A 20,773-nucleotide genomic window follows, 5' to 3' on the forward strand; every position below is an offset into this window, starting at 1 on the left:
AAATTTTATTTGTCATAAAGAATATCTTCACGTAGTTCTTCAGGTGAAAGTCTTTGTGTGGTATGTTCCATATAGCCTTTCTTTGGGGGAGACAATTAGTTGTGTAGCTTGTACTTTGTTCTCCCATAGAATGCTTCCTTCTCTCTTTTTAATTAATTAGCTAATTCAACTATTTCCTTTTATAGTTAATTAGCTACTAGGAAAACTATGAGTCATTCCCTAACATAAAACAAACAATCAACAGGTTACTCTTAGGGTAGAATCCCTTATACTTATTTTTTTTTTTTTTTAATTGTACTGACAGCCAGTTTCTCAGATGCAGGGTTTTTTCATCTTTCTCTAATTCTTTATTTTTAGCCATAGCATATATTTCTATATCACTGTTTATTTCCAGTGCCCGACTAACCTTACTTATTGTAGTTCCTCTAGTGTGGTAAAATTTATTTTATTTTCTATTTGCTTCTATAAGTAAATTTTAAGAGTTAAAATACATAATGTATTTTGTTTATAATATTAATTTGAATCTTCTAGGATTTTTTCCTGATCATTCTGGCTAATGGTTAAATTCTTTAATCTTCTTCAAAAAATACCTTTTGTTTTCATTGATTTTCTCTATTCTATTTCACTTATTTTCACATTGATCATTATTATTTCTTCATCTATTTACTCTGGGTTTAATTTGCTCTTCTTATTTTCTCAAGGTGGATGCTGAAAGCACCGATTTGAGACTTTCCATCTTTTTTACTACAGGTGTTTAGTGCTATAAATTCCCCACTAATTACTGCTTAGGGTATATATATATATATATATATATATATATATATATATATATATATATTTTTTTTTTTTTTTCTTTATCTAACCTGTCTTTATCTAACTTTGTGAACATATGGAATATGGTTAATATGGTTTAAGACGACCTTGGCTACTAAGTCTAATACCTGAGTCAGTTTCAGTTGACTAAATTTTCTTCTCATTGTGGGTTGTATTTTCTTGCTTCTTTGTATGACTGCCAATTTTTTACTGAATCTCAGACATTTTGAATTTTACCTGTTTGGGTGCAGAATATTTGTTTCCTTGTAAACTTGAGATTTCTTCTGGGATGCAGCTGGAAACGATTTGAATGGGGGGGAGGTCTTGTTTTTAAAATTAGTTAGATAAAACTGGAACATACTCAGTCTAAAGCTCATTTTTCTCCAAGACTTAGACAAAACACTTCTGTATACTCTATACAATGTCCTGTTTCCAGTCTGTCTATGGAAACCAACTCTTTTCACCCTTGTTGGGCATCAGGCATGTTACCTCTAAACTTGTTGGGTTGATCTTTCCCCATCCTTGAGTAGTTTCCCCATATGCATATGCCATTCAGTACTCAAACGAGTTCTCCCAGAGGACCTTTTGCCCATCTCCAGAATTACAGCCTTATGCACCACTCTCTTTTCCAGTACTCTGTGCTGTGAATGTTCCTTTAGTTTCCCTAGACTCCCAATTCTGTCTCCCCAATTCAGGGAGTCCACCAGTTTCCATCTGGGTTCTCCCTTCTTGTGCCACTGACTCAAGATTCTCTCAAGGCCATATGTTGTGGTATCATAGGAATCATATCACTGGTTTTCCTATTGTTACTGCTGCTCATTTGTTGTAAGTAGGAGGTTAAATTCAGTCCCTATTATTTCACCTTAGCTGAAAGGAGAAGGTCCACTTTTAATAAATCTTAAAATACTTTACTTTAATCCAAACTTTTATTGAGTTTTCAGTTCAAATGTAAAATATTCTTTGCCCTTTAATCTATAATGCATAAATCTAGTTATATATATATATATGTGTGTGTGTGTGTGTGTGTGTGTGTGTGTGTGTATAACTTTATTCCTTTCTTGCATTTTAAATATGTCCTTGGTATTGCAAAGTTCTGAACAAATCTTCTGCCTTTCTAAATGACTGAGAAAAGTATACAAGGGAAATCTATTATTTAATAACTGCAATTATACTTTATCCCCTGTACAAATAATCCCCCACTATAAGTTACTGACAAAAGTACAGAGCTAATAGCAGGAGAAAAACAGAAAAAAAAAATGCAACAGAAATTTATTCATAACACAATGACATTAATTCACAAGACTTTATTAACCTGGCACTCTGATGGTTAAATAAAGTTGTCGGCATAAATACAAATTCTCTTTCCTTAATTTAATTTAATACACAATGCAGGGTCAGAGGCCCCTATCTCCTCCTGCTCTCATAGAATTCAAATTGCAGCATGATTGATTCTTTGGACCATGAGTTCGGTTTTCAAAAATGACTGTAAGGCATGTAAACTCCAATGGAAAGATTAAATTTTAAGTCTTTGTCAGTTAACATTTAACAGTGATATAAGGCCTTACAGCAATGAGACACCAGTTACCAAAGGGTCAAGGAGTTAGTTGTAAGTAAATCAAAAGCACTAGAGGGTGCACAACAGTGGTGAATTGCATTCCTTTCATAGTAACATCAAATCAGCCTAGTTGCTCTCTTAATTAACTGCTGTACTATAGAACTATTTTAGCTTTTGTCACACAAGCATTATTCACCTCGATGCTTTAAGGCTCAAGGCTATTTTATCCTCCATACCTCTGTCCAAAGGACATTTATCATCAAATTTTACTAGAAGAAGAAAATGATCTGCTAATTTTCTGCCACCTGCTTTTAAAGGGGTTCAGCTACCATTGAGATCATTTGCTTTAGATAGGTTTTGTCTAACGTGTAGTATCTCACCAGCTGCGATGCATTTGGTGCTCCCACCCAAATATCTCTTCTGTGGAGAATAACACTGAAAGTCCTTATCTAACTCAACATCGCCAGAAATTAAAGTCAACTTCAATTAAATGAGAAAAAAAACTGTTTTGTAATTACAAACACAATGTAATTTGAAGCATAAATTTAGAGCAGAAAGTACTGCTTAGGTTAGCTTTCCAATTCCAAGAGAGCATACAATTTCTGGACACATTTTCTCAGATAATAAAAATGAGAATTCTATTCTTTCTTGCAGCATATAATCAAGTAAGATCTCCACTAAACATATTTCCATAACATTAAGTCAGAACAAAATTTCCTTTTTTGGGATCCAGGTATTATTTATTTCCTCTACTTTAACAGTATTGTTATGTTCGTACTGCTAAAATATAATGTATTTTATCAATAAAGAAATATTGTGAGGTGCCTTGAAATGTGTTTTTTTTTAAGTTAGAATGTCCCATTTTATCTTCTGTATGACATATTCTCCCTACCCAGAATTTCTCAAGAATTACCTTAATATGATAGGTGAAATGGAGAAACCATCAGTGCATACAAAATATTACAGTTATCATTTAAAAATTCAAAAGAACCTCAATCTTTCCTTTAATTTAAGGAGCAAGTGAATTGATATCTTAATACTTTAAAGTTGAACTCTAATATTAATTGAAATAAAAGAGTGCTGGAGAGTGGATGAAAAAGTGGGGCGTGTTATAAAGGAAGGAAAAGCAAAGCTGTGATAAGCTGCTTCCTTTCCCTGTTCTCCCGCCCCAGGCAGCTCTACCACTACAGTCAAAACTTCCCAGACATGCATCTCAAAATGCAGCCAGTAACCAAAATCTAGCACCACATTTCTGCTCCTTTTTTAGTCACCTTCACTTCACTCCATGTTCACCAAGAGTGCAAACATGTAGCAAGTGTCTTTTCATGAATATTAATATAAAAATGCATTTAATGAGTGTGATTTTCTAAATTATCAATTATAAGCAATAATGAAAGCCTGTGAGATAGATACATAGATATACATATTATATAGTCAAGTTGGCATTCTTATGTAGCAAAAAAGTTATTCTGTATAAACTATTATGACACATAACTCCTATTTGCAGTTAACAGAAAGACCAGTAGGATATTGCTTATAAAGTATAAATTCGTTCTTCACAACACTGAAGAAATACTCAATAGTAAGATGCTAGCTTACTCATTTTATAAGAAAAGTTTCCTGTAAACAGCTATTTATTACCTACTTTTTTCTAAAAATAAAAATTTTACAAAGTTGGAAAATTCAAATAGCAATCTAAAAATACCATTCTTGCTTTAAGGTGCGCTGGAAATTAACTGGAGATTTGCATAATTTCTATCCTATATCTACTCTCTGCCTAAAAAAAAAAAAAATAAAGTTGTCTGCTGGATAGCATTAGCTATTTACATAATTTCAAATATCATGTGTATACTAATTTCATCCATATCACACCATGAGCTCTGAGATCATTAAAGAGTCCTGATGCACACCTGATTCACAGATCCCTCTGGTTATTACTTTGATCTGAAATTAGCTTGGCCATTTAAAATTCTTTCAAATTATAGTTTGTTGACTGATAGTGGTAACAAATACAGGCTCTGGAATTAGACTGTCTAGGTTCAAAGATTGGATCTATTGCCTCTGTGTGACCTTGGCCGAGCTTCTTCACCTGACTCAATTTCCTCATCTGTAAAATAGTTCTAATAATAATAATAATAATAATAATAATAATAATACCTTTATCATTAATCCCTGTGTGATTAACTGCAATATTCATAAAGTTCTTAGAGCTGGGACTGCTTGTTAGCTATGTATCTTACTTATTGATAGCATGTTCCCAATATAAATATCATAGTCATCCATCTCCTGCTTCTCTACAACCAATCACCAAGCCTTGTCAATTCTGCCTCTATCATCTTTCTCCAGTATCGTCTGGATTTTTTTTTTAAGTTTTTAAATGATTTTATTTATTTATTTGACAGAGAGAGAGAGAGAGATCGTGAGAGAGAGAGAGAGCACAATCAGGGGAAGAGGGAGAAGCAAATTCTCTGCTGAGAAAGGAGCCCGACATGGGGCTTAATCCCGGAATCCTGGGATTATCACCTGAACCAAAGGCAGATGCTTAACTGACTGAGCCACCCTGGTGCCCCTATATTCTATTTTTTAAAAAAATTTTCATTGGGAATGACTGAGTTCAGTTCCTTACGATCTCTTCTTTCAAATCTATAATAACTCCTTTACAGAGCTCCCAGTTCTCTAACAGCTATATCATTAATACTTTCAACAGATTTATCTGAATAATAGTCATAATAATTTATCTGAATAATAGTCATGAATAAAATAATTCACTCTACTACAGTGGTTCCTCATAGCTCCCCATTGCAACCCTCAATGCCTCCATAATCTGACTCTTAATTCTTTGATATTTAAAATTTTGGTGCTGGGGCACCTGGGTGGCTCAGTCGTTAAGCATCTGCCTTCAGTTCAGGGCGTGATCCCAGGGTCCTGGGATCAAGCCCTGCATTGGACTCCCTACTCTGCTGGGAGCCTGCTTCTTCCTCTCCCACTCCCCCTTCTTGTGTTCCCTCTCTCGCTGGCTGTCTCTCTCTCTGTCAAATAAATAAATAAAATTAATATATACATAATATATACATGTTTGTGTATGATATATATTATATATATAATATATATAAATAAAATAAATAAATAAAATTTCAGTGCTTTTCTTCAGCCTCCCAAAACTTTTTGCACATTTTCTTTTTATATTTTTTCCTTCAGAATAACCTTTCCAACTTTTGAAACTTGCAATTTTTTTTAAGGTCCACCATAAATGCCAATAACTTAGCAGACTTTCCTACCACCCGTATTACACATTAAGCATGGCCTCAGTCTAAGTCATACAGTTATGTTACTTATTATGGTGTTATTTTTGTTCTGAATTGATTGCATATAGTTTGTTCTGGATCGAGTCTAAAATTCTTTGAAAGCAGCGTCTTCATCTTCTTCATCTTTGCTTCTGCACAGTGCACAAGACGAATACGAAACTTCCCCTATCTCTAGCTCTGATTTCTGATCCAGTATAAAGAGGCCAGGATATATATTGAAATTACATTTTAAGAGTCATACAAAAGTATATTTTCTGAGTGTTTAAATAATAAAGTATCTTTTTATTAATGTTTGGATATAACTTTCACTCTTAAAATTCATTCTTTATTCATTTCATTCTTACCTGATGATTAGTATTACTGAGACATTGGAGTCCAGCTTAATATTTTTACTTCTTGGGCAAGATTCTTTTCTAATTTTTGATTTGTTTTATGTTTTAGTTTTGAAATTCCATCCAAAAAATCATATACTTCTTGCACTCATATAATAATCAAATAAAGACAAAATTTGAATAGCTGTGAATCTCTTTTCTTTGATTTCCTTGCATCCCGGAGAAGCCCTTTCACTTTTTGTACTCATCTGTTTCTTTGCTGCAGAAAGTTTTCTTTAAGTATTTTTAATTTAAAGTTTCTGTCCAAATCACTCCTGTTTCTTTCTCATGAATACCTGTAATTCTAAGGTTTAATCTTTTTAGGTTTAATCTCCACATTCCTCAGATAACGTACATAATGCTCATTACTTGCTCCCTTTGGTCAGTATTCTGGGAATGTTATTCAAGTTTTCTCTACAACACTGATTCAATTTTTATCTATGTCATTTTTGCTTTTAACCTTTACTGCAGAGATTTCAATTTTACTGATGGGGTTCAGGACATGCTACCCCAAAATACAGCATCTTGGTATATTGAATATTTTAAACTGAAAGAGTTTGAGAAAATGACAGAAGCAGAAAGGTCACTCTGACTTCCTTCCCCTTCGGCCTTTTTCTCTAAAACAGGCCATAAAATTCTCATGTGAAAGGTGTCCTCCCTATACCCACAGGAAAGATACTCTTTATCTCTGAAAGCAAAGGAACACAAGGAAGTATTTTAACAGGAAGGACTTGCTAAATTTCTCCTAGTTTACTAAAGTTACCTCATACTCCTTAACCTATCATATTCCCCCACAAGTATCCACTCTTCAACAAACCTAGCATAAAAATATGCAACTGTTTCTTTGGGTCTTCATTTCCTTACAAAGGCTCCTATGTCATGTAAATCCTACATTAAGTAAATGTGTATGCTTTTCTCCTGTTAATCTGTCTTTGCCAGTTTAATTTTCAGAGCCAGCCAGGAACCCTAAGAGGGTTGAAGAAAATGTTTTCTTCCCCTCCCTTCAGGTATCACTAAAGGTTCTTAGCAATTCTTTCTTATCTCAGTCCATCCTTTTTAAAAAATCTTAACTTCCTGTCTTTACTACTTATTCTCCTTTTCTTATTCTGTTATCTTGGCTGTTCATGTCACATATATACACATTTTCTGATATTCTATTTGCTAGGATGACCATACATCTCAGTTTGCCCAGTATAGACCTAGATTCTGGATGTTGTTCTGGTCTAATTATCAACAGTGCCCCTTTCCATTCTCAAAAGTGTCCCACCTCATATGATAAATTACATGCTTGTCCTAGAAATGTCAAGCAGATATTCTAGATGCCCAGGTGGCTCAGTCAGTTAGGTGTTTGCCTTCAGCTCAGGTCATGAGCCTGGGGTCCTGGGATAGAGTCCCACATCGGGCTCCTTGTTCACCAGGGAGCCTGCTTCTCCCTCTGCTGCCACTCTCCCTGCTTGTGTACACTCTCTCTCTCTGACAAATAAATAAAAGAAAGAAAGAAAGAAAGAAAGAAAGAAAGAAAGAAAGAAAGAAAGAAAAGTTTCTTTTCATCTTTTGATAAATGTCAGGAGTTTTTCTGTTTCTCTGAATACTGAGATGCTGTTTCTGTTCTCACTTTTCTTTTCTCTTGTTCCTCAATATTATTTGAAGGATCTATCTGTCCTAATTTACTCACCCATAAACAACAAAAGATACATAGAAAGTATTTCTGCACAGTGTATATTTGACCTTAGCTCTATTTACAGAATTTATTACCTCTGTTATTTTAATTATTTCTGTACCTATCTGTTATGCTCAAATTGTTACAATTTGTTCCAAATTGTACTAAGTTCCAAAAGTACAAGTGTATTCTCTAATGTCTTTTTTCAAAATATGCTTCTACCTTATAAGTGTGAATATGAATTCTTTCTAGAAAATACCAAGAACACAATGATTTCTGTTCCAATGGGATGGATTCCAACAACTCATCTCTTTCAGGTGGTGGATATATTTTATAGAGAAATTATATATATGTATCACACACATGTGCATGAACATGTTCCCATATTTAGAATCAGATTCTCCTTGCTGGTTATTCCTGTGGATTCTAAATATGAATTGTCTCCAGCTGGATCTCCTGATTTAGCCATACATTTTAAGGAATTAAGAAAATGATCAAAAGAGAGAAAACACCACTGGGAAAGAGAGAGAAAGATAAGTGCAATGATTTTCTAATGTCTGTTAGTCTCAAACACTTTTTATGATTATTTGCTCTAATATAATAAAATGCTCAATAATTTTTAAATCTCTCTGAGACTTCTCCTCAGGAGCAAAGAGGGGGCATTCTAAGGTAACAAAGAGAAAGGATAAGCACAATAAAATGTACTTGAAGTTGACATCTGGACTAAGAATTTTACTCAACAAAGGAAAATTTCCTTTATGTTATTATATCCCTAAGATTTTTCCTCCAAAATCATGTCATAGATACTCAGTATTTCTAAGTTGACTGTACACATCTATCGATGGACCTTTAACCATTCATGTCTCTTTCCTCTTGTTTATATCTCAGGAAATGGAATAACAAAGGATCTCTAAGAAAACATTCAAATTTCCTTAAAACTTGGGCATTGTCAAAAACCTTGAATATGCTTTATACTGGTATTAATGAGATCTCCTACTGTATCCCGTTCACTATTTTGAAAACACAGTAATAGCGTAATAAAGCACAAAGTAATAAAGTAATTGAGTACATAGTAACAGAGAAATTTTTATTGAGACATAGCTTTAAAACGTAAAGTGAAAGATTTTTGTTTTCCTCTGAAGAAATTCTATAATAAAATTTCACTGAAAATGTTGGAGGCCTTGAGGAAGCCCCAACAAATATGAAACCTCTTTCCCTCCTGAGTTCTCAACAACTGAGGAGATGAAAGAGTTCATATGGAAGCCAACCTATTACATTCATTGCTATAGCGGATGAAAAAACGTGGCTTTATGTGTTTTGGCAGAGTGGGCCTGATAATACCTGCGATAGGTGAAAATGGTTCCCCAGTGATCTCCACCCCCTCATTCCCAGAACCTGTGAATAAGTTACATTATGTCACAAAAGGGCCATTACAGGTATGGTTAAGTCTATATATCTTAAAATAGATTATTCTGAATTTTCCATGTGGGCCTAATTAAATCCCATGAGTTAATAAAAGCAGAGAACTTTTCCCAGCTAGAGTTAGAAATGAGGCAGAATAAACAATTAGGAAGATCTGAAGCCCAAGGGGAATCTAACCCCATGAGGGGCCCACGTGGAATGCATGAAAACAGAGACACAGGCAACTTCTCTGAACAAAGACTGTCTCTGGCTGACAGCAAGGAAAGAGTGATTCTGCAACCTCAATGAGTTTAGAAGAGGATTTTCCCCACTGAGAAACAAACTGAGGGCTTCAGAGGGGAGGAGGATGGGGGAATGGGATAGGCTGGTGATGGGTGGTAGGGAGGGCACGTATTGCATGGTGCACTGGGTGTTATACGCAGCTAATGAATCATCGAACTTCACATCAAAAACCAGGGATGTACTGTATGGTGACTAACATAATATAATAATTAAAAAAAAAGAAAGAAAGAAAAAGAAAAAAGCAAATGAAGGCAGAAAGAAATGAAGTTACATGAGGGACCGGATCCAAATTCCCAGTGACTTGTAGGCCATGACAATGAATTTGGGTTAACTCTGAAATGGGGAGTCACTGAAGCATTTTCAAACTTTTGGAGTTTTGACAACTGAATAGATTTTTTTTAAAAAATGTTTTTTTTCAGTGTTTTTTTAGTTTGCTTTTTTTTCTTTTTAGAAAGGTTGAGCACCTTTTCCTGTTTTAAATGCTGTGTTATTTCCTTTTCTAAGTATTCAAATCCTTTCCTTGTTTTGAGGATGTTTGTTAGTCTTTTTCATGTTGATTCATAGTAACTTTTATATGTTGAGGAAATTAGCCTTTGGTTTGTTACTTTAGTCACAAATTCAGTGAACATCTGATATGGTCTTACTACATGGATTTTTGCTTTTGCCTGTTGCATTTAGAACTTTAGGGCCACAGCAATAATAGTGTGATTGCGTATGGAAATTAATTCATTTTCTCTATTCCTGCATCTTATTTTTTTTAAATCAAATTAATAGAGAAAAATAATTTCTGAAATGACAAAATGCCTAGAAGTTCTTAGGTGCATTTTTTAATTAATAGCTAACAATAAAAACAGGTAATAAAAAAATCTTAACTATCATAGCATACATTAAAAAAAAAAAAAAAGAAGAAGAAGAAGAAGAAGAAAAGGATTTTTCCCAGACCTGCCAGATAAGAGCCCATTAGCCCAATACCATCATAGTGGCCTTGGGAAGTAAGGAGCAGAGAAAACCAGCCAAGCCAAACCAAAGAACCTTCTAACCAACAGAAACTGAAAAAAATGTTGGTTTTAAACCACTACATTTGTAGTAGTTTGTTAGAGTAGCAATAGAAAACTAATATATTAGTGAATGACATTAATAAGCAGACTTGTTCACCCACACCCTGGAAATCCTAGAGAAGGGCAAAATCCTAAAGGTAGACAAACCCATTGAAGAGGGAGCACTTTCTATTCAGGCAGCTGCAAAGAAATAGAACAGACAAAGAAAGCATAGGAAGATTTGTTTTTCTGCAAATTTACCTATCAATAAGTGATTATTCTTTCAAGGAGGAGAAACCCCAGAGGCCTGGGATAATGTTGATTAATATCCATTCCTAGGAAGGAAACATCAGGAGTGGGGAAGAAGCTTTCTCTATTGAAATACAATTTAGTTTCAAACTATGTGCATATTATGAGGTTAAAAATGCTAATAGTTGATCAATTTTTTTAATATACATAGATTATATATCTATCTATCTGAAAAGGACTTTATTACTGATTACAAGTTAAAATATCATTTTGTATTGAAGTTTGAATTTCTTATTATCATTTATGGTGTATATTTTATTAAAAACATAATATTAAAAAAGAACAAGAAGATTAAAAACTAAGAGAAATTATATCATTACATGTGTAATGAAAATATTATTTTCCCCAGAGACTGTCAAACAGAATATTCAGAACTTTGTATTTATATTTATTATATTACAGAAATAAGAAATAATATATTATAGAAATATTGTAGAAATAAGTTTTACTAAATATTTACTATATACATTACCATTCAAAATTTCAAATTTTATGTCAACTCTAAATGAATGTATATTGCTCATATCAAAGTTACAAATGGATCTAATTAATTTTACAATTAACCTATAATAACATGAAGAAAAATATGTGACCTTCATTAAATTTGTTCAATATTTAGTTTCAGATTATAGAAGAACTCTTTTTAGCTAATAAAGCCTTCAGTCCCAAATGTTGATGGTATAAAATAGTAATTAATTAGCACATGCAAATGAAATGCATTGACATAATACTGCAACTCATAACTTCTGCTTATTCTACAGGATTCTATTTCATGGGCAATATATAGGCCAGTATTTTACTATTATTTTCACATAGACAGATAAGTACTATAATTAAATATTAAACAATGTGTTCTAAGCATGCGTTTTTTCAGGAAATTACTTTTTTTTTCAGAAAAATGTATTTATGTTTCTTGTTTGTTGTATTCTTTTTAATAGTGATGGGTGAGATAAGAGGAAACCCAGATATATCAGTATCAGTTCACTTACAAATTTAAATAAAATATTAACAGTTCTTTTTTATGGATGCCACTTATGTCATATAAGAAAAATATGAGAACGATGTTTTTACTATTAAAATAAGCGAATTTCAGGGGCGCCTGGGTGGCACAGCGGTTAATCATCTGCCTTCGGCTCAGGGCGTGATCCCGGAGTTCTGGGATCGAGCCCCACATCAGGCTCCTCCACTATGGGCCTGCTTCTTCCTCTCCCACTCCTCCTGCTTGTGTTCCCTCTCTCGCTGGCTCTCTCTATCTCTGTCAAATAAATAAATAAACTCTTTAAAAATAAATAAATAAATAAATAAAAATAAAATAAAATAAAATAAGCGAATTTCTACCACTATCACGATCACTCATTAAGAAAATACTGCATGTAAAACACTAGTCTAGATCTCTGCTGTTCAATATAGTAACACTAGTCCATGTGTCTATTTAAATTCAAATTAATAAAAATTAAATAATATTTAAAAATCAGTTTGTCATTCATACTGGCCACATTTCAAGTACTCAACGATTTCATGTGGTAAGTAGTTACCATATTTGACAGCATAGGTACAGAATATTCTCATCATGGCTGAAAATTTTATTGAGTAATACTAGCCTGAATGCTGAAGACTGGAAACATATAAGACAAGAGTGCTTGCTCTCAAAGATCTTGAAATAGAGTTTCAAATAAATACTATAGATAATAAATGCTGATCTGAGATGTCATTTTGAACCAAAATAATAGGGTGGAAGTGTGGTGGGCAGTCAGATTGTTGTGTGAGGCCTGGGTCCTGCAGGAAGGGGGTGGGGAGGGAGGGCAGATGTTGAGAGGGAGATGTCAGAGACCCGCAATTAGGCATATCCTGCCCAGATGGCCAAGAGGAATTCTAAAAGAGAAGCCACAGGATGCACATTAGCACTGTGGTTTGCCAAACCTTCACTCCACAACCTTTCTTAGGGGATGCTAGGAACTAAGACAAAAGAGCTTCACACAGGCCCACCATGAACCTCCTTCATGGCCAGCTATTGGGAAGGTCAGAGGCCAGACAGGGCTCCTCAAGAAGCCAGATCAAACCAGATAGACCCAAGATGGTGGAGGCCATGACAGGAAACCCCTGACCAAATTAGGAAGAAAAGACCCTGCTTCCACCCCAAGTAATGAATATTCCACGGCCTACCTAACAAAAACCCTGGTTTTATCAATTCTGTTCTGGGCACTTGAGGCTCTCTCAAGCTGCCCACTCACCCCTCTTGTGAGTATACTCAGTAATCTCTGCTGGCTCCTGCTTTCTGGTCTCTTGCCTGAATTCTTTCCTGTGAGAAGACTAAGGACCAATGCTGTACTGCTCCAGGAAGTAACAGAAGCATCAGCAACATGTGGGATTAAAGAGTCACAAAATTCTATTTTCATTATATGAATTTATGGAAAACCTTTCCTGTCTTCTTTTTTTGACCCTCAGTCACTCTCCTATCTTTGCTCCTCAGGACTTAATGTAATCTCTTCAATTACTATAGGATTGAAAGAAGGAAAAAAGAGGGGAAAAGAATAAGAAAGAAAGGGGTAAGGAACAAGGGCTGAGAAAGAACGTCAAGCTAATTCAGTTTCCATGCTTGCCTCTATGGATGTTCCAGAAGACAATGAATGTAGCACTGACACCAATTACCTGCTGAAATAGGGAGAGGGAAAAATACAAGAACAACTGCAAATCAATATCTCAGTAAATATTTTTCCACAAGGAAAAATAAAAGATGCTTCTTTGTTGTACTTATTACCTTCCTTGATTTTCAAGGCCTTCCTAGAGTGAAGAACTTTCTTTACAAAGAATGACAATAGGAGCATTTGTATCATTCTCAGTAATCTCCTCATAGAAATAATGGAAAAGTATCACAGGAACATCAACAATGAGTTAATGTAAATGCAAATCACCACAAATGAGACAGGCTTGCAAGTGGAAGGTCTTCCAACTGTTTACTCTTAATACTATGGGTAGGGAAAAAAAAAAAAAAGCAATTGCAATCCTATCTCTAGTGTCTGGTCTAGGTTTTAACATGATTGAAAGATTTCATGCATTGTGTCCTAAGAGAAGGCAATCAAGAAAATAATTTTGTATGCTATATATGCATGAATGTCACCATATTAATATTAGGAAAGGCACAAACTGCAATTATTTTTTTCCTTTTCCAACTCCTCAGGCATTTAGTATTTCTTCCTTAATAAAATAGACAATTTTTAAGGAAAACAAAGTAACATAATGACTGAAAATTATCTTTTAGTATAAAAATTAACCTAATTTATACATTTAACAGCTAAAATTTACATGATCATTTGAGAAGAAGATGTTAAGAATCTATTTGGAACTGGTAAAATGATATGCAAATGAAGAAATATATTGGTATCATTGTGATGTAATCCACAATGAAGAATAGTAAGCAATTTAATGATGTATAAGGATCTCAAATGAGAATGTCTTTAAATCAATGCAGAAAATAGACCAATGCTTTGAATGAAGATTAAGGGATGTAAAATCAAATCCTGATAGATTTAATCAAATTATAAATGAAAGCGAGGATTATAACTTCAATGATGAAACATTACAGAATAGATTTTTCAACAAAAATAAAAACTAATGGCAATAACAATCTATTTTTCATGCTTATCAATTTGTGTTTTTCCTAGCCACTTAAGGCAGAGGAATAAGTAATTGTATTTTGTGGCATAATGGACATAAAATAAGTTTTGTGTGTGCTAGAATTGACTTCAGAAAAGTAAAAACAAAAATGTATTGTTCCTTGAATGTAAAATGTGAAATTTATTTTCAAGATAAAAAGAAAATATCATAACTATTTTGTATCTTCTATAAGACTTTTGTGAAGGACTAATTTCACTAAATAGCTGAACAAGACAGAAGACATCGGAGGAAAAGATGACCTTGCATATCCTTAAATAACTGACATCTAAGATGATTTTTTGGATCTCAATGGAGTTACAAAGAACAAATACATGTGACAGTTTCCTAGGCCAACTGTGGGTTATTGTAAGAACAAATATAAATGTAAGGAATGAAAAGCATTCCAGAAGACGATCAGCCCAGCTTCTGAGTGAAGAAGATGTTTTTTCAACATACGTTAACAAGTGATCTTGTCCTGTCTTCACAACAGTAGGAACAAGCATACTTTCTTCTTTATTCAAACTGTCCATTAAAATGACAATTTGGATATCTTTTCCTTTCTCAATTTCTTCTCTTGCCATCACAAAAAACTTCAACTTAGGTTTTTCTGCAATTTCACAACAGCATATACCTGATTGGTTGGTAAATCATCACCCATTAAACAATGATCCACTTCTTAGTCTGTGCACATCATTGTCCACTAGCTAAGCCACAGATGACTTCCTTTTGATGGGTCATTGATTCTAAGCTAAACAACTACAGCAGGGTAGTGTATTCAATTTATGGCTTATGAATAAACACAGCTCAGAGAAGAGTTTCTTAAAAGGAGGTAGTACAAATGGCATTAAAGATTCAGTTTCTGAAGTAAGAGAAAAATCAGGGCTGAGCCCATATTAGGTCTGAGAATTCTTAGGTATGAGAATAAATAAAAGTAATTTATTATGAGTCCAAATTTTCTGTTACATGGGGATTCACCACAATATTTCCTGAATCTCTACCATAGGTTAGGTATTGTTCTGGTCGCTTGGTAAATACCTTTCAAACACAAGAGACAAACACAGCCCTCCCCAGAGCACATATTCTGATGGGAGAAATAAAGTAAATATGGATTAAATAATAAAGAATATAGTAAATAATTAAATGTAGTGGAAAAAGAAAGATATGTATAGGAAGAGACCAGGATAAGAAGGATTGAGGGTGCTTGGTGGGGGTGTTGCAAACAGTAACAGGATGATCATGTCATCAAGAAAGTGACAGTTGAGCAAAGACTTGAAGAAAGTGAAGGACTTAACTCTACCAGCAAGGAGGAGCAGGCATGTCTGCAACTAGAGGCAAGCAACAGAGTTTGACGTAATGGCCCAGAAGATTCCGATTTTTAAAAATATCAGTTATTTCAAAAGTAATTTTCATCTTGTGAGGATGCTTCCACAGTGCTGGTGTTTTACGCACAAGACAATCTAGACAACTACTTTTTCCTCAGATATCCTTAGACTAAATAGCTGCCATTCATGCACACATTCTTTTCTCTGTACTATAAGCAATCCCTACCCAGCAACAGTAAAGTATCAAAAACGTTGTCTTCTTGACTAGGCCCCATGTCAAATGCTTTCTGCTTTCTATTTCATGAAGTCTTTCTTGATATTCAAACTACATATCCCTTTTGTTGTTGTTAATCCACCCATCTAATCATTAATTCCACATACAACATTGGTGAAATGCCTGCTGTGTAACTAAGTATATGCTATTTATTGAAGGGACAAATGTGAGTAAAAAGAGTATTTAACCTACTGGAACTATTAAATAAATAAATATTTTTTAAAAAAATATTTTTAAAAAGGAAGAAAAAAAAAGTCATGGGGGAAAAAAGAGAGAGAGACAAACCAAGGAACAACCTCTTCACTATAGAGAACAAACTGATGGTTACCAGAGGGGAGGTAGGTGGGAGGATGGCTTAAACAGCTGATGGGGATTAAGCAGGGCACTTGTGATGAGCACCAGGTGCTGTACGGAAGTGTTGAATCACTAAACTGTACACCTGAAACTAACATTACACTATATGTTAACTAACCAGAATTTAAATAAAAACTTAAAATTATGCTTCCTTTTGTTTCAACAATTTCAATGCTAGAGATTGATCTTGTGTTAAAAAAAAAAAAAAAGCAACTATCCATGCTCCCTGCAGTGATATTTATAATAGTTTTTCTCTCCTAGAAAAGTTAACAATACATAAAGATAATTAAAATTATTGTTTAATTAATGGAATACTCTAATGTAAATATGTCACATCCAAATGTTAATATAGAATGCAATTTTAAGTTTTTAATAATTCACATAATAGTCTGTACAGATTGATACCATTTTTGCTAACACAAAGTCTGTTTTCCACATGTTTATGTGTGTGTCTGTACACATATTATTAAATATTTGTTCATTATAGAATACACACCAAAATGTTTATTGTCATTAGCTCTGAGGAGTGGGATTTCCAGTGATGATGGAGAAATACTTTCACTTAACATTATAACATTTTCCACTGTGAATTATTTTATTTACAATTAACATTCATCATTTTGTAATGAATCCCAATCTGCAAAAATACAAACAATATAAAATAGTATAGAAATGATAAGTTGTTTGACTCCACCATTTCAAAAATCTATTGTATGCTATCCTATCTTCTCGTTCAGTAAAATATATATGCAAATATTCACAGATCAAAAAAGAGTCAACATACTAAATTTTAGAATTGTCATGTTATAATAAATTATTTTTTTAATTGAGAAATTCTCTACTTCAGTGTGAAATTCTGGCATAGCTATTCTTTTGCCTTCACCAGTTTCCTTTTTCTATCTTTATAAAGTCCAAGCACCGTAGAAATATTCAAAGGGAAGACTTTAAGACTTATTTCATTTCAGACTTGACGATCAACCATCAGAACATCAGATTTCACAGGAGTTATAATTCCCTATAGCATTTGGTTCAAGCTAAAGGGCCCTTTCCATTTCTGATTATATCAAAATGCAGACTACCTGCCTACTTTAAACCAGACTTATCTATGTGAAGTTACACCTTGACAGCCAGCTTCAGACATTTCTTCCCTCACCAATGGCTAAAATTCAAACTGCCAAGGAGAATCTCTCATTGTACTCTGACACACAACATGTTGATTTTTCTGCTTCACTAGTAAATGAAAATGAAATTACCCAGAGGGTTTCCCAGTCCGAATGGCATTCTGTCATTCCTGACACTAGAAATTCTGTCTTCCTCCTGCAAAGTACTATAGGGATATTCTGTGTGAGTTCCAAGGAGCATACGAAATGATTTGAAATGGGAACCAAAAAATTTTCACCTTGTTTAAGGATTTGGTCAGCTTAAAACAGCATTTACAAGACAAGGAACTTTAAATAATTCTATATTTTCAAATTTTAAGTATGTGAAAATGAAAAAATCATGACATTCCAGTTATCAGTTACTGTAATTATTCCATGTAATTTAAGGGGCAAAAAATGTTCAAGTCAATGAAAATACCAGCTGACAATACCTTTTCCTCTTGCTGACAGATTATTTAGATCTCTTGACAAAGTATCAAAACAGTTCAGATTTTTTTTCCATTTCATACACGTAGACAGTGTTTGAACACTATATATTTCTATTTTGAGATACTTTTTGAAATTATTTAATATCCAGTTAAGATAATTAACAGATTAAGATATGAGAGTGTTATCTACTATAGTAAGAAGTATAAACATATCACTAAATAGTGACCGTAATTTATAAAGCCCTCCTTTATGTCATTTTAAGTGCGTTATGTGTTACCTGAGGCTCTCCTAAATTTAGGTCTCAAACATCTCTATATGTGTAGCAGGAGCTATTTTGAATTTGAGGTACAGAGAGTTTCAGTGATTTGCCCCAAATCATACAGCTTAAGAACTAGAGTCAGGACTTGCATGAAAGCAGTCTGATTCCAGAACCCAACTCTTAAGGTCAAAGTGCACCTAATATACAAAGTGCTGTCATTGGTATTCTTGAAGCGAAGCCACTGGTGTAAAGGAACACAAAAGCTCCAATAGACTGTCCACGGAAGTGAGAACACCTTGGGGCAACATTGCGAAGGGTGAAGGTGTGGGCCTTCACCGAAGAGTTCTGCAAGGATCTTCAGATAACTGCCAGCCATTCAAGTGAATTCTATCCTTATACCTAGAGATATAGTTTCCTCTAAGTTTCAGGCTTTATAGTAACAATATAACATGGAATTACAGTAAAACGTGTTTCTACCAACTCACTAAGAGAAATATCTAGTAAAATGTCAGGACTTCCCTTTTTCATCTTTTATATATTGAATAATCATTACAATAACCAACTGTATAATGCACATTGCTTTTTTTTTTTTCCAATTCACTGACAAAATACATCATAAAGAAAAAGTACACAGCAGCTGGTAATTCTATATCTGAAATATGTGTAATACTCTTGGATCAAATACTTAGGGAATTTTCATGGGCTGAAGCACAGAAACTTAGAATTATACCTTAGATTTTTAAACTACTTTAAAATGATCTACCTACAACCAACAGCTGGTTCCCAATGTGCCTGCCAGTTTCAATGAAAACTTTCATCAGCAGCCTGCCTTGCCTTGTAAGCCTATTGCTTTTATATTCAAATCTGCAACAGAAAAAGTCTTTTGAAAGCTCAGGGCTAAAATAGGTGTGTTTTGTAAATAAGCTGGGAGATTGATGATCACCCTAGCCCCCATCCTGTGTCTGTTTCCTCTAAGAAATCCCTTTCTTGTATCTTTAAATCACTTCAATTATCTTATATCTCATATCTTCTCTCCTACCAGGGTACTCCCATTCTTTCCCATTTCTTGCTTCCAGCTCTAACAAGTATCCTTCCTTCTCCTTTCCTGTTTTTGCTTATTTCCAGCTCCTTGCTTTCACTGTCACTGTAATATGGCTTTCATTCATTCCACTAAATTCAAATTACACTCAAAAGTTCATAAATTATCTCATTGCAAACCAAATGGTAGATTTCAAAAACAGTAAGCAGTATATGGTCTGACTGATCATTCTCTTCTTGAACAATTCCTTCTTTGGCTTCCAGGAAACTACCCAACTTTGATTGTCCTATATCTCTGATAATTTTCCTCAATGTCTCATGTTGTTTCTTTCCCCTTTCTTCAACTACTCTGTGAATGTTGCTGACATCTAACTTTCCTTTATTTCTTAAGGCTTTTTCTTCCACTCCACTGTTTTAATTCATACCTGTATGTCAATGCCTGCCAAAGACCTTTGTAGCCTAAATGTCTCCCCAGAAATCCAGACCCATATTCCCCCATGCATACTATACATCTCACTTGAAGATCCTACGCACACCTTAAATTTAGCATACCTGAAATTAAAATCTATCACCAGATCTCTATTACCTTCATCACTCACACTCCCCTTCACAAACCTGCTGCTTTGCCCATTTCAGTTAATGACATTACTATTCACCCAGCCACTCAGGCTAGAAATTATAAAGTCAGGTTTGATTTTACATTTTCAATACCCTTCCTCACCAATTACACTTCCCATCAGTCTAAACACTTTTACTCTTGTACTTAGGAGAAACATGTTTGTCTTTCTATTGGTATTTTATCCTCTCCAAATAAACAATTTCCTAAAAATTATTACATTGTTACTGCACTACTACCAAGAAAGGTAGTACATTTCCAAATTATAAATACCCTGTATTTTGAATATTTTGATGATTCCTCCTCATCTAGAAGACAAAGTCTAGAGTCTAGACTTTTTTAGGCACCTCATTCAGAATGATTCATAATCTGGCTCCACGTGCATTTTCAGTTTTATCTATTGTAATTCTCTCCCACATTTTTTTAATGAACCTTTTTTACTTTGAGATAACTGCAGATTCACATGCAGTTATAAGAAATAATCAGAGATCATCTATACTCTTTGTCCAGTTTTCTTCAGTGGTAGTATCTTGCAACTTACAGCACCCCATCACAACCCGGATATTAACACTGACGTAGTCGAGACGCGGTATGTTTCCACTAACACAAGGATCTCTCGTGTTGCCTTTCTGCAGCCCCACACACGTCGCTCCCATCTCCATAATTTCCTTAACACTAGCAACCACTATTCTGTTCTCCATTTCTACAGTGCTGTCATTTCAAGGATGTTGTATAAATGGAGTCATACAGTATGAAACCTTTTGGGATTTGCTTTTTGCATTTGGCATAATTCTTGGGAGAGTCATTTAAATTGCTGCATGTATAAATGATTCCCTTTTATTGTTGAGTAGTATCCTATGATAGGGATGTACCACAGCTGATATGCTATTCACCCACTGAAAGACATCTGGGT

The 20,773-nt window shown here is 34.2% G+C and overlaps 1 pseudogene; it reads right to left on the reverse strand.

Moving 5' to 3' along the window:
- The window catches only part of LOC113248120 (acidic leucine-rich nuclear phosphoprotein 32 family member B-like), an 83,046-nt pseudogene extending 62,485 nt beyond the window's left edge, over nucleotides 1-20,561 (reverse strand).
- Nucleotides 20,562-20,773: the final 212 nt, after the last annotated feature.

This window comes from Ursus arctos, unplaced genomic scaffold, assembly GCF_023065955.2.
Source record: "Ursus arctos isolate Adak ecotype North America unplaced genomic scaffold, UrsArc2.0 scaffold_1, whole genome shotgun sequence".
In the NCBI taxonomy this organism is placed as follows: domain Eukaryota; kingdom Metazoa; phylum Chordata; class Mammalia; order Carnivora; family Ursidae; genus Ursus; species Ursus arctos.